This window comes from Rhamphochromis longiceps, linkage group LG9 (assembly GCF_057381845.1).
Source record: "Rhamphochromis longiceps isolate RC_006_pf linkage group LG9, R_longiceps_female_GT1.1, whole genome shotgun sequence".
In the NCBI taxonomy this organism is placed as follows: domain Eukaryota; kingdom Metazoa; phylum Chordata; class Actinopteri; order Cichliformes; family Cichlidae; genus Rhamphochromis; species Rhamphochromis longiceps.
This window is the reverse complement of record NC_140565.1, coordinates 26,776,777-26,789,208: the sequence shown is the minus strand read 5'-3', so window position 1 is coordinate 26,789,208 and position 12,432 is coordinate 26,776,777.

The following is a 12,432-nucleotide window of genomic DNA, read 5'->3' as shown; positions in this document are numbered from 1 at the left end:
TTTCTGAATATAAAGCCATTAAGCACTGACTGACTGGTAGCAGGCATGTAGTCTGTCATGCATGCCAAGAATAATGACTCTATAATTACACCATAAAAACAAGTTATACAGTATTTTGCAATAAGTGATCAATTTCATAAAGCTGTGTAGCTCCAGATCACCTCATGCTGGACATATTTACAGTGAATTAAGCAAAGTTTGTATCTTTATTTGTGTGTTTTATGGCTGGCTGAGCATCTCAATTCACCCTAGCAGAGAACGATTGCTTTCTAGATGAATTCAGTTGCAGATAATCCTGAGAGCAGAAAGTCCCAGCTCAGTATATCTGTTCACTCGTCAGAATAGCTTCCAAATTGCCCCATCTCACCACAATCAGTTAAAACCCTTTCTCATCTCATTACCTCTACTGCGACCATGCTAGCAAAGCACAAATTACGTGTCACATTTTCCTCTTTTGTTGTGACACGTTGCTACCAGTCACCAGTCTAAGAGAGAAAAAAATGACAGGAGAGAGGAGTCTAAAACGTCCAGTCGCACTCCAAGAACACTTATAAGGCCAGGTACTAATTTTACACACTAATAACCAATGAAAGATTTGCTGCCCTGATTTAAAAAATTTTTAAAAAAGTATAAGCGAACAACTCATAAGCACACATTTCAGGGGAAAACAAATAGACACTCTGTATGAATACAGCCTTTTATTATTCCAGTTAGATGAGTCTCTATTTGACACCTATTCATACACTATGATTGATTGTACAAAATTATCATAAACCCAGAGGGCTAATAGGAGATTTATCTCCCCCAGCTGACAGGATGAGACCAGTTCTGGCTCATCTCTGAAATCGGATGACTAATGTAACATAATGGCTTTGGTTCAGGATGATATACAGTATAAATAGAAACATTGCCAATCAATGCTATTATTACTGAAACCCAAGATGCTGTCAATCTCTGGAGTCCTCCCCAACATCTAGAGTTTATTAGACATTTATCAGCCAAATTATATCTGCTTATCCAAGTTGAGTGATAGTAGAGAGACATGGCCCAGCAGAAAATAGCTTTACAGTAATTATCCCACATACTCGAGACAATTATTTGAACCTGTGTAAGCTATCGTCCTGGCAGACGTAACAAGGAGCTGAGAGTTTCCCCAGCACACTGTGCAAGCACTCACGATGTCTTGCAGGGGGGGGAGAAACGATGAGTCCTCCTTGTCTGCAGTTCTCTCCTCACAGTGCCATGATTAACTGCTGGGGGTCGATGACACCTCTCTCCCAATTAGGGAAGGCCTTCAGCCCTGAGGAGGCTGTTTCTCTGAGAAATTCCCCTTCTTGCTCCTGTTATTTGGACAGACACACTCCAGCTGCGAACACAGTGTTTGTATTTTTATGCTGGAGTCCTGTAGGCCTACGTGTGTGTGTGCTCATGTGTGTGTTATTCATTGCCCACTTTTCACTCTGTTTGTTGATTGGATGTATTTAATTTCACCTGAAACAACCGGGCACTCTTCTCTGAAGCCAGGTATTTTGGTTCATGAGTGGCCAGTTTGGCCACAAATCACGTTGCCGGTATAATCTTAACCCGTAAAGCTCTTTGGCAAACAAACCTCATTAACCGCTGTCTTACTGGTATAGGAAAGGTATGGACTGTTATACTTGTACCAGAAAGGCCCAAATGTGGCAGTCTCAAGGCAGAACAATAAAAAATATATATATTTAGGTGAACTGACGTCCATGTTCTATGAAACAAAATTCATAGAACAGTTTGAACTGTTCCTGAGCTTCAAAGGCACAAATAAATATCTATACTGTACTACTTCTATATACTAGGACTCCAGTATAGGTCCAAAAAATGCTGCAACTTGAATTTGCAGCACACCAGCTTGAAGTTGCCCTGTGCTAAGTCCCCAAACCACATAAGTCAAATGTGGCATGCCAGGAGCACACAACAACTGCTGTAGCAAAGGCCATGCTCACAGGTGCTGTTAATCAAGCATCAATCAGGCCAGATGCGTGATTGTCAGCACCTGGGGTACCAGACGCTTGAAAAGACAGACAAGGTAATGAGGAAAGTAGAAACACCTGAGTACAGATTAAACTGATCACATGATTAGTTTGAGCTTTTAATCAGATTATGTGAGAAGGGGAAGTCAAATCAAACACAGCACAAGCCAATACAGGCAGTACAACACAGGTGTCGAACTCCAGGCCTCGAGGGCCGGTGTCCTGCAGGTTTTAGATGTGTTGTTGATCCATCACAGCTGATTTAAATGGCTAAATCACCTATTCAACATGTCTTGAAGTTCTCCAGAGGCCTGGTAATGAACTAATCATTTGATTCAGGTGTGGTGACCCAGGGTGAGCTCTCAAACCTGCAGGACACCGGCCCTCGAGGCCTGGAGTTTGACACCCCTGCAGTACAGTGACAATCATTAGTATAGACAGGTAAGTAGCAAAATAAAATAGGAAGTAAGAAACCATAGCTGAACAGGGAACACAGACAAATGAATGGACTTTATGAACAGGGTAAAAAAAAAAAAAAAAAATACTCAAGGAAAAAAGTTAACTTTTATTAAAAAAAAAAAAAGATAAGTCCTACCTTTGCATAAATGTGTGATAATAATTTTAGTTAGCTAGCTAACTATTGTTAAAGTATATGTCCACACAAACATCTTGATTTGTCAAATAAAGTTATCAAAAAATCTGATTTCACTAGCAGGGACCACATCTTTGGTAACGATGAGTGATGAGGAGTGTGAAAAGTGCTGCGGTTTGGGGAAGGCCTTGAAGGGCCCCCCATGTACTAACGAGAAAGGAAGAGAGGAAAGGAAGAGAGGAGAGGACAGGAGAAGAGTGGAAAGAAAAAGGGTGGGCAGGGTGGGGCATGAAAATGAGAACAGCAGGTATTGGAGAAGGAGGGTTTTTATAGCCTGAGGCCGGAGGGGGCGTGAAGGAGGAGCGGTCCTGCTCCTGAAATTCAGATGCTATCTCCACTAAAAGCACTCATATTGTTATGGGTTTATTTTATTAACTATATACTATTCTTCTTATTTAACATAGTTTGTAATGGGTTATGTTTAAATACATTTTTCATTGCTGTAACAAAGAAATTTTCCATCATATAGAGTTAATATGTATCTTAACCATTTATAGTACATTGCAGTATGTTAAGCTTTAACTTCTTAAATCTGGCAGAGAAACAAAAGATTTTGTGGCATTTTTTTAAAAGAAATTATTGAATTCTATGGAAAAAAATCTCTGTTAGCAGGAATTATAAAATATTAATAAAATTACATTTGCCTTTGTCCCTTAAGTATACTGTTATCTGATTCCAGAGTAGTGATCATATTAAGTTGTAAGTTGATGCGATGTTGTGATCTGATTTATAAAGGGCAGGGGAAATCTGCACGTTAAACAGAGTCCAGCAGGCAGAGGGGTGAGTGGACAGCAGGGATAAAAACATAAGTCTTCTTCCTGTGTTTGTATGACAGTGAACCCTGGATGTAAGTGATGTACAGTAATGGAGTTAAAGATCTACGTGATAATCATCTCAGTAAAATTGTTTTTTATTATTACACGGCTCATCCCCACAGTGATTATGAGTACGATGATGGCAGCGATCACAACGCCGGCATGGTTTATGCACAAGTGTAGGCAACAGAAACATGCCCTTGGTGTGGAAAGGACAAACACGGGTCCACTCATCCAATATTCTGTTCTGATTGTAGAAAAGGTGCAAACGCTGCCTGTTTGACTCTAAATCATGGCGCTGTCTTTCACCAGGAGCTGCTACCGCACGAATGCAGATGCCATGCACAAAGCCCAAGGCCAGGATGCTGGTGAGTCACCCACATACCGTTTGTTTGTGAATGAGCGCTCATTCAGGCTTTCATTTGACGTCATCAGTCTTAATCACTCAATTACAGCAATTTCCAGAAGGTAAGTGTGCTTTGTCTTCACTGTTTTCTGCCTCCAGGTAGAATGCAGGCAACTGATTGATGGGAACGAGGCGGCCTCTCTCAGGGACCAATGTGAGCTCATTCACACACTGTTAGTCACTCACTCTTACTCATGCGTGCAGGAAATATGTGACTATGTGCGCCATTCTGCAATGATTGGCTATAGTAAGACAAAGAAAAACGCACATATAACAAAACGTAGCTTTACCACCACCGCCCACAGTGGTCAAGACAAAGAGATTTATTCCCCTTATTTTTCCTTTTCAAAAGTTGCTTTTACTTTGCTGGTGCAACGCCATCATAAAATATTTTTTCACACAGGGCCGGATAGATTTTTTTTTTCTTCAGTAAATTAAATCATCATTTTAAAAAGTGCAATTCATAGTATTTTTTGTAAAATGTTGCTAAGACACTAAATAAACCCCCCAAAAAACAAAATGAAATATAATTAGGCACCACATAGGTTACGTGATAAAGTGACGTCAACCTCAATCATCAGCCTTCAAATGTATTTGTATCATAACTAGCGCTGTCAGCGTTAATCTCGTTAAAATGACATTAACGCCATAACTGCATTAACGCACCAAATCTCCGTTAGATAGAGCTAACCGCGCTAACGCTGACGCCGTGCTAACTCGCTAACGGAGATTTGCCACGTTAATGCGGTTATGGCGTTAATGTCATTTTAACAAGATTAACGCTAGCCAAAATGAATATCAAACACTTTAAAGAACGAGTAAAGAATGCAGGCCAATAGTTACAAACTCTTAAAAGTAAGCACAGTGAATGCAGGATTACAGCTGCTGGCACCACTGTCAGAAATCACCAAAACAAGTGTGATATTTGACCTATTATGTGAACCCTGAGGTAGTGAGATAAGACCACCGTTTGGTGTGAATATCCTTGACCTCAACCAGTTGTGAACCAGAATGCTATGGTGCCTGAGGCGACTTCTCCATCAGCAGATGCTTCCCACTAAACCTTTCTTTGACTACACAGGCAAATTTACGTGATTAAGACTCCTCCATTGATTAGCAGGGAACACAGAGTCCTGGACACCAAATTAACCTTGCACCTAAATTTGTCACAATTACAGCTGTCACCAGCGATCCTTTAACTTAAGACTGCCGTAGTAAACTTGGAAATCTGAAAATGTCAAACCTTTTATCACAACTCGGATCATCACATGAGCCTAAAATGATTCCTGGCTGTGGCTCAGGAGGTAGAGCAGGGCATCTACTAATCAGATGGTTGGTGATTTGACCCCTGCCTGCTTCAGTCTACATGCCAAAGTGTCCTTGGGCAAGATACTCACCTCTGTTCATCGGAGTGTGGATGTTGGATAGAAAACAGCACTTGAACATAGAGAAAAAAAAGGTGCTTGTATGAATGAAGTGCTTTGAGTGCTCCAGGAGCTTAGAAGAGCCAGTGAGTTTACCATTCTTTGATATCTTTTGACCTCCTTATGATTTGCTCATCAAGGCTGATTTTCCATTAACAGGTGTACCTGACAACCACTGCGCTATTTTTTATTTCCTACTATTGATGGGATAAAAGACATGTTCAGGATTGCAGTATCTTCATGTGTCACCATGAGCAGCAGACCCATTTTAGAGGGCCCTTTTTACATAAATAATGTAGAATTCACAATCACTCAAATAAATTCATAAAAACTGCAAGTGAGCTTGGTAGTTTTTCTGTTCCCCCTCTCTCATCATATCATTTCCTCTCCTATGATGAAATTTGCCTTCATCACTTTGAAATTCGACTCCAAACAGGACATTCAGTGGTAACTTCATACCTTTTTATAGTTTAGCCACTTTCTAAAGCTTCCTTTCCCTACACATTGATTCAATTCCCAGCTCTTTTAAAATAATTATCTTCACAAAACATTATTGCAAGCAGATACTTAGGCCTTGTTTAAAGCTCTGTCTTGAAGAAATCTGGCGTTAGACCTTGATATATTGCATTGATGACATGGACACAGACATCTCGCCGGTCCTGTTATATTTCTTTAAAGGCACCTGGAAGTCTGTCACCTAGGACACACGCGTAGCTCGTTAGTTATTGTACCAATGACATGCAATGTAAGTTGTCTGCAAGCAAGTCCACGTGGTCAGAAAAACCAGGCAGGTATGAGGACATCTGCACGGACCTTAGTCGACCTTGCATATGTGGAAAGTATAATCGAGGCTTTAACCATCACCTTTTCTTTTTGGATCCATTTCATGTTAGCTAGCTTGTTAGCTTGCAGCTGCAGTGGAGAGGACTCCCTCCCTTAATTCAACCACAGCCACAGCAGGATGGGCAAAAATTAATTGAGAACCTAAAGGCCAGGCTGAAATCTGAAAAGGGAAAAATTTGGCCCTCAAGGCTTGAGTTTGAGACGTGATTTAAGGTATTAAAATTGTGTGTGATTATGAGGCACAAGATGTGTTGGAGTTAAAAACATGGTTTTCAAAAGCTGTGTGATTGCTATGTGATTGCTTTTCTCTATGTATACCACAAACTGCTGCTTACCTCAATCTCTTCAGCTACTTTTGGATAAAGTTACATAAAGTCTTACCAATGGTGTGGAGGCTCTTGTAGCCACAGTCCATATGACTGTAGAAATACAAAATGTTCAGTAGCCATTGTTGCACATATAAAGGCAGGTCTTGTGATGCTCTAAAGCTCTGTAAGACCCACATAACAACAAAAACAGAGTTAACATAGCTGCTGCTACAGCTGTGGATCAACAATGAATAAAACAAGGAAAAGAAAATAAAGTCAGAAGCATTTAATTATTATTTCTGCTGTATTTCCTCTGTGTTTAATCAAAAGATGTTTCAGACTAAATGAGAGCAGTCAGGGGATTTAATCCACACTACTGTAGTACTGAATTAGTTACATAATCAGGCTGAGACTACTTAATCACTGCCTCCATGACAATACAGCCACTCCACACTGCACACCTCCACTCACGGGAAGCCTAGGGGAATTCTGCACGAGGAGACAAAGAGCACATTTGCAGTCACGGCCTGAAAGGCGATGTGAGTCAGCCTGATAGTACAACTTATTTTGAGTGGGCTTTGCTACAGTGGGAGCTAAATGGATAACTCCAGCTCTCACAAAAGGCTTTTTCCCCCGTCAGCGGAGGAGACAGTCTGGGTTACAAAACAGGTTTATTGATTTATTATCTGGGAGTAAAATCGAGTCCCTTGCAGAAGTTGGAGCACGAAATGATGTGTGCTTCAGGGTAGAGGAATTTAGATTCAGATTGTGCATTTAAAACCGATAAAAGTTCAGATATCGTGACTTTAACAAGAATGGAGAAAGAGACATGTGATATGATGTGTAACTGGCAGTCCACAGTTCAGGTGTAATGTTGTATTTACTCACTGGTAAAGGTCATAGACAAAAACAGAAGGAAATGATCAGTGCCAAACACCAAATATCTCAATATTATTGCTTTTTAGTATTCATTTGTGTAAATTGTAAACACTGTTCAGGTCATAAAAAGAAAAGTATGAGCAATTGGGGTCAGTATGAGTATACTGGCAAAGTTTCTTGCTGGTTTGTGCCATTGAGTGCGTTTCCACCAATTGATTCACATTTGAAGTAAACCAGCTGAAATGGGCCTTTACGAGGTTTTGAGTGGTATTGTCTTACGGTCAATATTTTCCCATTAAACCGCCAACAACTGTCCCTCATCATTAACTACCTGTTTGGTTTAAATGTGAAGAGAAGTGATTTCGAGTGATGCAACAATACTTTTCAATTTTCATGAAGAATGTGATGTAAATCAGATTTGGCCCATAGGAAGCAATGTATATGTACTAGCAATCTCAAGCCTCCTTACCTTAAATGTTCTGCAGGAATCCTCCAAGGCTCCTTATTTGGGCCCCTTTTATTTGTACTTTGTATTAATGATCTCCTTTGTGCTGTAATGTGCAGTAACATTGTCTTAAGCTACTCTTCTTTTTTATAGATTTCTTCTAGAAATAGGTGCAACAATTTAGTGAAGTATTTGAAAACTCATAGAAATACAGTATATAAGGTAAAAACAGAGTTTCTTCTAACAACCTAACAAGTCAATATTGGTATGATCTCCTTTGTTCTTCAACATAGTCTGAACTCTCTTAGGAAAGCTTTCTTGGTATTTCTTTAAGCAGTATTAAGTAATAGTTCTCCAGACTTCTTGAAGCACATTCAAAGCTCTTTTATGGATGTTGGCACCTTTTGTTTTGTTCTCTGTCAGTATGATCCCACACTGCTTCGTTAATGTTCTGAGGTGCGGGCCTCCCAAGCCAAACAGGTCTTTTCAGACTGGAGTGCAGGTCGAAGCTAGAGAACAAAGACATAGGTTACTCAAGGATAACATGCAGACAGAAGGCAAGAAAATTACTCGCATGAGGATAGTATGGTCAGGCAGAGATCTATTGCCACACTAGCTCCTAAATGTGCTTCCTTGATGGAAAACATCCCGGAAGCACAGGTGTGAGAGGACAAGCCTGGGTAATTGACCTATGCATGGGTGGAGCCAGGGCAGAACATCCCAGTGCCACCCAAACACTGTTATACAAAATGACAATAATTTAAACCAAAATGTCGGGAGTGAATGTGAGTACGAATGGTTGTCTGTGTCTCTATGTGTTAGCCCTGCGACAGGCGGGCAACTTGTCCAGGGTGTACCCCGCCTCTCGCCCTATGACAGCTGGGATAGGCTCCAGCGCCCCCCGCAGTCCTGAAAAGGATAAGCGGGTGGATGGATAGTTATTTGTTTTTCACTGCCTGGTCATTAACAGAAGAAACACCAATTCAGTAGGATCACCTTCAAAGAGAACTATTTTAAATTTTTTGAGTAGCAAGTCATTCTCATTTTATAATGAGAAACACAATATTTTGGGTTATGATCATTTAAAGTGCAGCCATGTGGTTTTAGAGCTTTTACATGGACTTGACAAACTACGTTTAAATTAATTAAACACAAAACTGACAGGGAGATTGATACCAGTGCCACCAGTGTCTTATGGGTTCCCTACATTTGGACAAACTGTGCTACCAGTAAAGATACTAAATATTGGCATAGCTTAGCAGTGGCAATAAAGGAGCAGACTCGTTGTTCTTGTATTTATCAAGTTACTATTTATAGTTGTTTCTGTTGTTTGTTTTGTTTATTGTAAAGTTTTATTTGACAAGTCTGGAAACTGTGAATGAATGTGGCATGTTTGCATCTTATATTTCCTTATATTTATGCCCATTAGCATGAGAAAAGTAAAGAAAAAGAAGCTAAAACAAGTTGTCTATATACACATAAGAGATTTTTTGTGAAAGCTGACAGCAAATTCTTTCAGCTCTAGTTGTCATGCATTCACAAGAGTAGATGCTTGCAAACACCTTCACGTTCAGATCACAGCCTATAACATAAACTGCTTCAACCCTATCTCTTTTATCCCCCAGCCCTGTTGCCATTACTCACCCTGGAAGGAACTGTAACTTTGAGAAACAACATCTAAAGGAACTGCTTCATTTCAAGCAGCACTTGCAATAAGTTTCACAGCTTATGTGTCAGATTAGGGGCATATTTTTAGTTCCTGTAAAGGATAAACATAGTACTATTTCACATCAATTTTATTTACAACAAATGTTATATGAAGACCAACAATAATGACTTTTTCCCAGCCTCAGAACCGGAGCGCTGTTCCCAACGGAACAAATACAGAATATACAGATTCAGTTTCAAAACAATAAATAACTAAACCCCCCTAAATCTGGTGCAGACTGAAATGGAAATGGCAGTTATTTGGGATAGTTCATGCATCAGTAACTTAAAGAACTGCTTAAAGGAGCACAAATGAATTGAATTAATAGTTTTTGTCTGACATTATCAGTCTGTTGCTTTGTTATTGTTGAATTTTAGCTCACTCTTCTATATGACATTGCTTCAGTTCGTTGAGATTGTGGACATTCATGTGAGTTCCTGTGGCAGCATTTCAATAAGGTTGAGGTCTGGACTTTGACGGGGACATTGCAATGCCTTGCTGCGTGTCTTTTTTTGCTTCTGTGCTTGGGACCTTCACCTTGTTACCTGATCCAATTTCAGCCGACCTTTTAGCTATCAGATAAATGATGTCACATTTAACTCTGGAATACTTTGGTACTACTTGTAGCCCAGGTCCAACTTTTTCTAATTGTATTGTCATCAACTTAAACATTGAACGTGCTAACTGAGGCCTGTAGAAATGTAGCTCTTAGGTCAGACTTTGGAGTGAATTTGCAGGGTCATCAACTGCTGGTAAGATTGTGGCATTGTGTTAACACACACCTGACTGCTCCAGACCAGGAAACTGCCAAAACCTTTGCTTTTAAAGAAGTGCTTGCACTTGCTGATGATCAGTTAATCACGTGCATATAGTTAGCAGCACCTGGCTGCTACTTACCCTCTTAATTCCTATGGAAGTTGTAAGGAAGGGCTTAGTTTTTCACAGGACTGCTGGCAGAGTCAGTGGGCTTTACAGATTTTGACAATTCGATGGAATATTTCTGCATGTAATACCTTGTGGAATTTAATCATTTTAACGTCATATACGAGTAGTTTTTGCTGACACTAGACATTTTCTCTTTGGCACTTTGGCCCAGTGTCCTAAAACATTTGCATTGAAAACAAATCAAAAAAGAAAAATGCTCTTTCTACACATTACATCTGAAAACTGAGGGAAAGCACTAAGGAGAAAAGTCGGAAATCACATTTCAACTGTACTTAGTACCAGAGGTGTGGACTCGAGTCACATGACTTGGACTCGAGTCAGACTCGAGTCATTAATTTTATGACTTTAGACTTGACTTGAAAAAATGTTCTAAGACTTGTGACTTGACTTGGACTTTTACACCAATGACTTGGGACTTGAATTGGACTTGAACCGGTTTACTTGAAAAGACTTGATATTTTACCCCAAATATAAAATTTAACATGCATATTATATAGAGATTGAAAATGTGACGTCATTCACGGGTAGAACCGCAAAGGATTCTGGGAACTCGTGGCAAGCGGTACTAGCGCACGCAGGCTTTCAATTAAAATCAGTTATACAGCGATAAAAAGAAACACAAAAATGTCAAGAAGCTGTTGTATTATTAACTGCAATAGCCGGTCGCATGACAGCCACGGGAAGCCGACGGGTAAAGAGATCGGTTGTTATCGGATTACGTCGTTGAAGAGAAATTGTTCTAGCCATGTTTCCGAAGTAACAAAGACGCGACGGATGGCCTGGATTGCAGCCATTCAAAGATCAAATATAACGTCCCAGAACACTCCAGCTCACAGGTTAGTCTGCTCCAAGCATTTACACGAAGGTCAGTGTTTTTTAGTAGTTAATATGTCATTTTCATAACATAATTGGTGATATAGGTTACAAGCAAGTCTGGCGCTGAACAGAAATGGTCGCGCTATGCTCCTTTGTTTATTGTGCATAAATAGTGAATTGTCCTGACACAATATTGCGTTTCGCTTCTGTTATTATGGTACATTGACAAAAACATATACTTTTATTCACAGGATAAAACAGGTTTTTTGTATCACTAATTGCCCAGTACGATTACAGCATACAATATTATTGTCACTGCTACATTTCTGTGATGGGTACCAGAAATTATTTCCACTACTAATTAATTACCGTTGAGCTCAAAGGTCCTATTAATAAACGGTTAAGGAATGTGTATTTATGACGACGATTTGTGAGACTGGTAAACTTATGATACGTACGATGGTCTTTCGTTCTACACGGTGCATTTCAAGGTCCTGTACCCATCCGTCGGTAAACTGTACCTGGGCTTGTTGCAGTGACCTGAAGTTACTAAACTTCATGAGTGTATGCACTCACTCCAAGAACCGTATGATTATAAATATGCATATAAATATGCTAAGATGAGATAGCTGACTTCATCTAACTAGCAAATGTTGTCCAGGCTACGTTGGTGATACAGTTTTTTTTAATGTGTATGATATTTTTGTCATGCGATTTTAAAGCTGGTCCTACAAGCGCATCCAAGAATAACATGCAGCTTATCTCAGAACTGTCGGTGAAAATTATTCTTGGAGCTAGGTTTAATTGAGCTGCATTTTAAAGAGGTGCAATTTCACAATTTGTGTATATTTTCTAAGTTCACTATTTTGTCATGTGTTGAGAAAAACACAGATTTTAAAATTACATGGTCTAATATTTACATTTAGCATAACTGCAACATTATTTTTTCGTTTTGTTTTTTTTAAAGACTCGAAAGGACTTGAAATTCAAAGTTTCAGACTTGTGACTTGACTCGGACTTTTACACCAGTGACTTGAGACTCGACTCTGACTTGCCTGACATTACTTGAGACTTGACTTGAGACTTGAGGATAAAGACTTAAGACTTACTTGAGACTTGCAAAACAATGACTTGGTCCCACCTCTGCTTAGTACTGTGACCACTAGGTGGTGGTGTTGATCCACT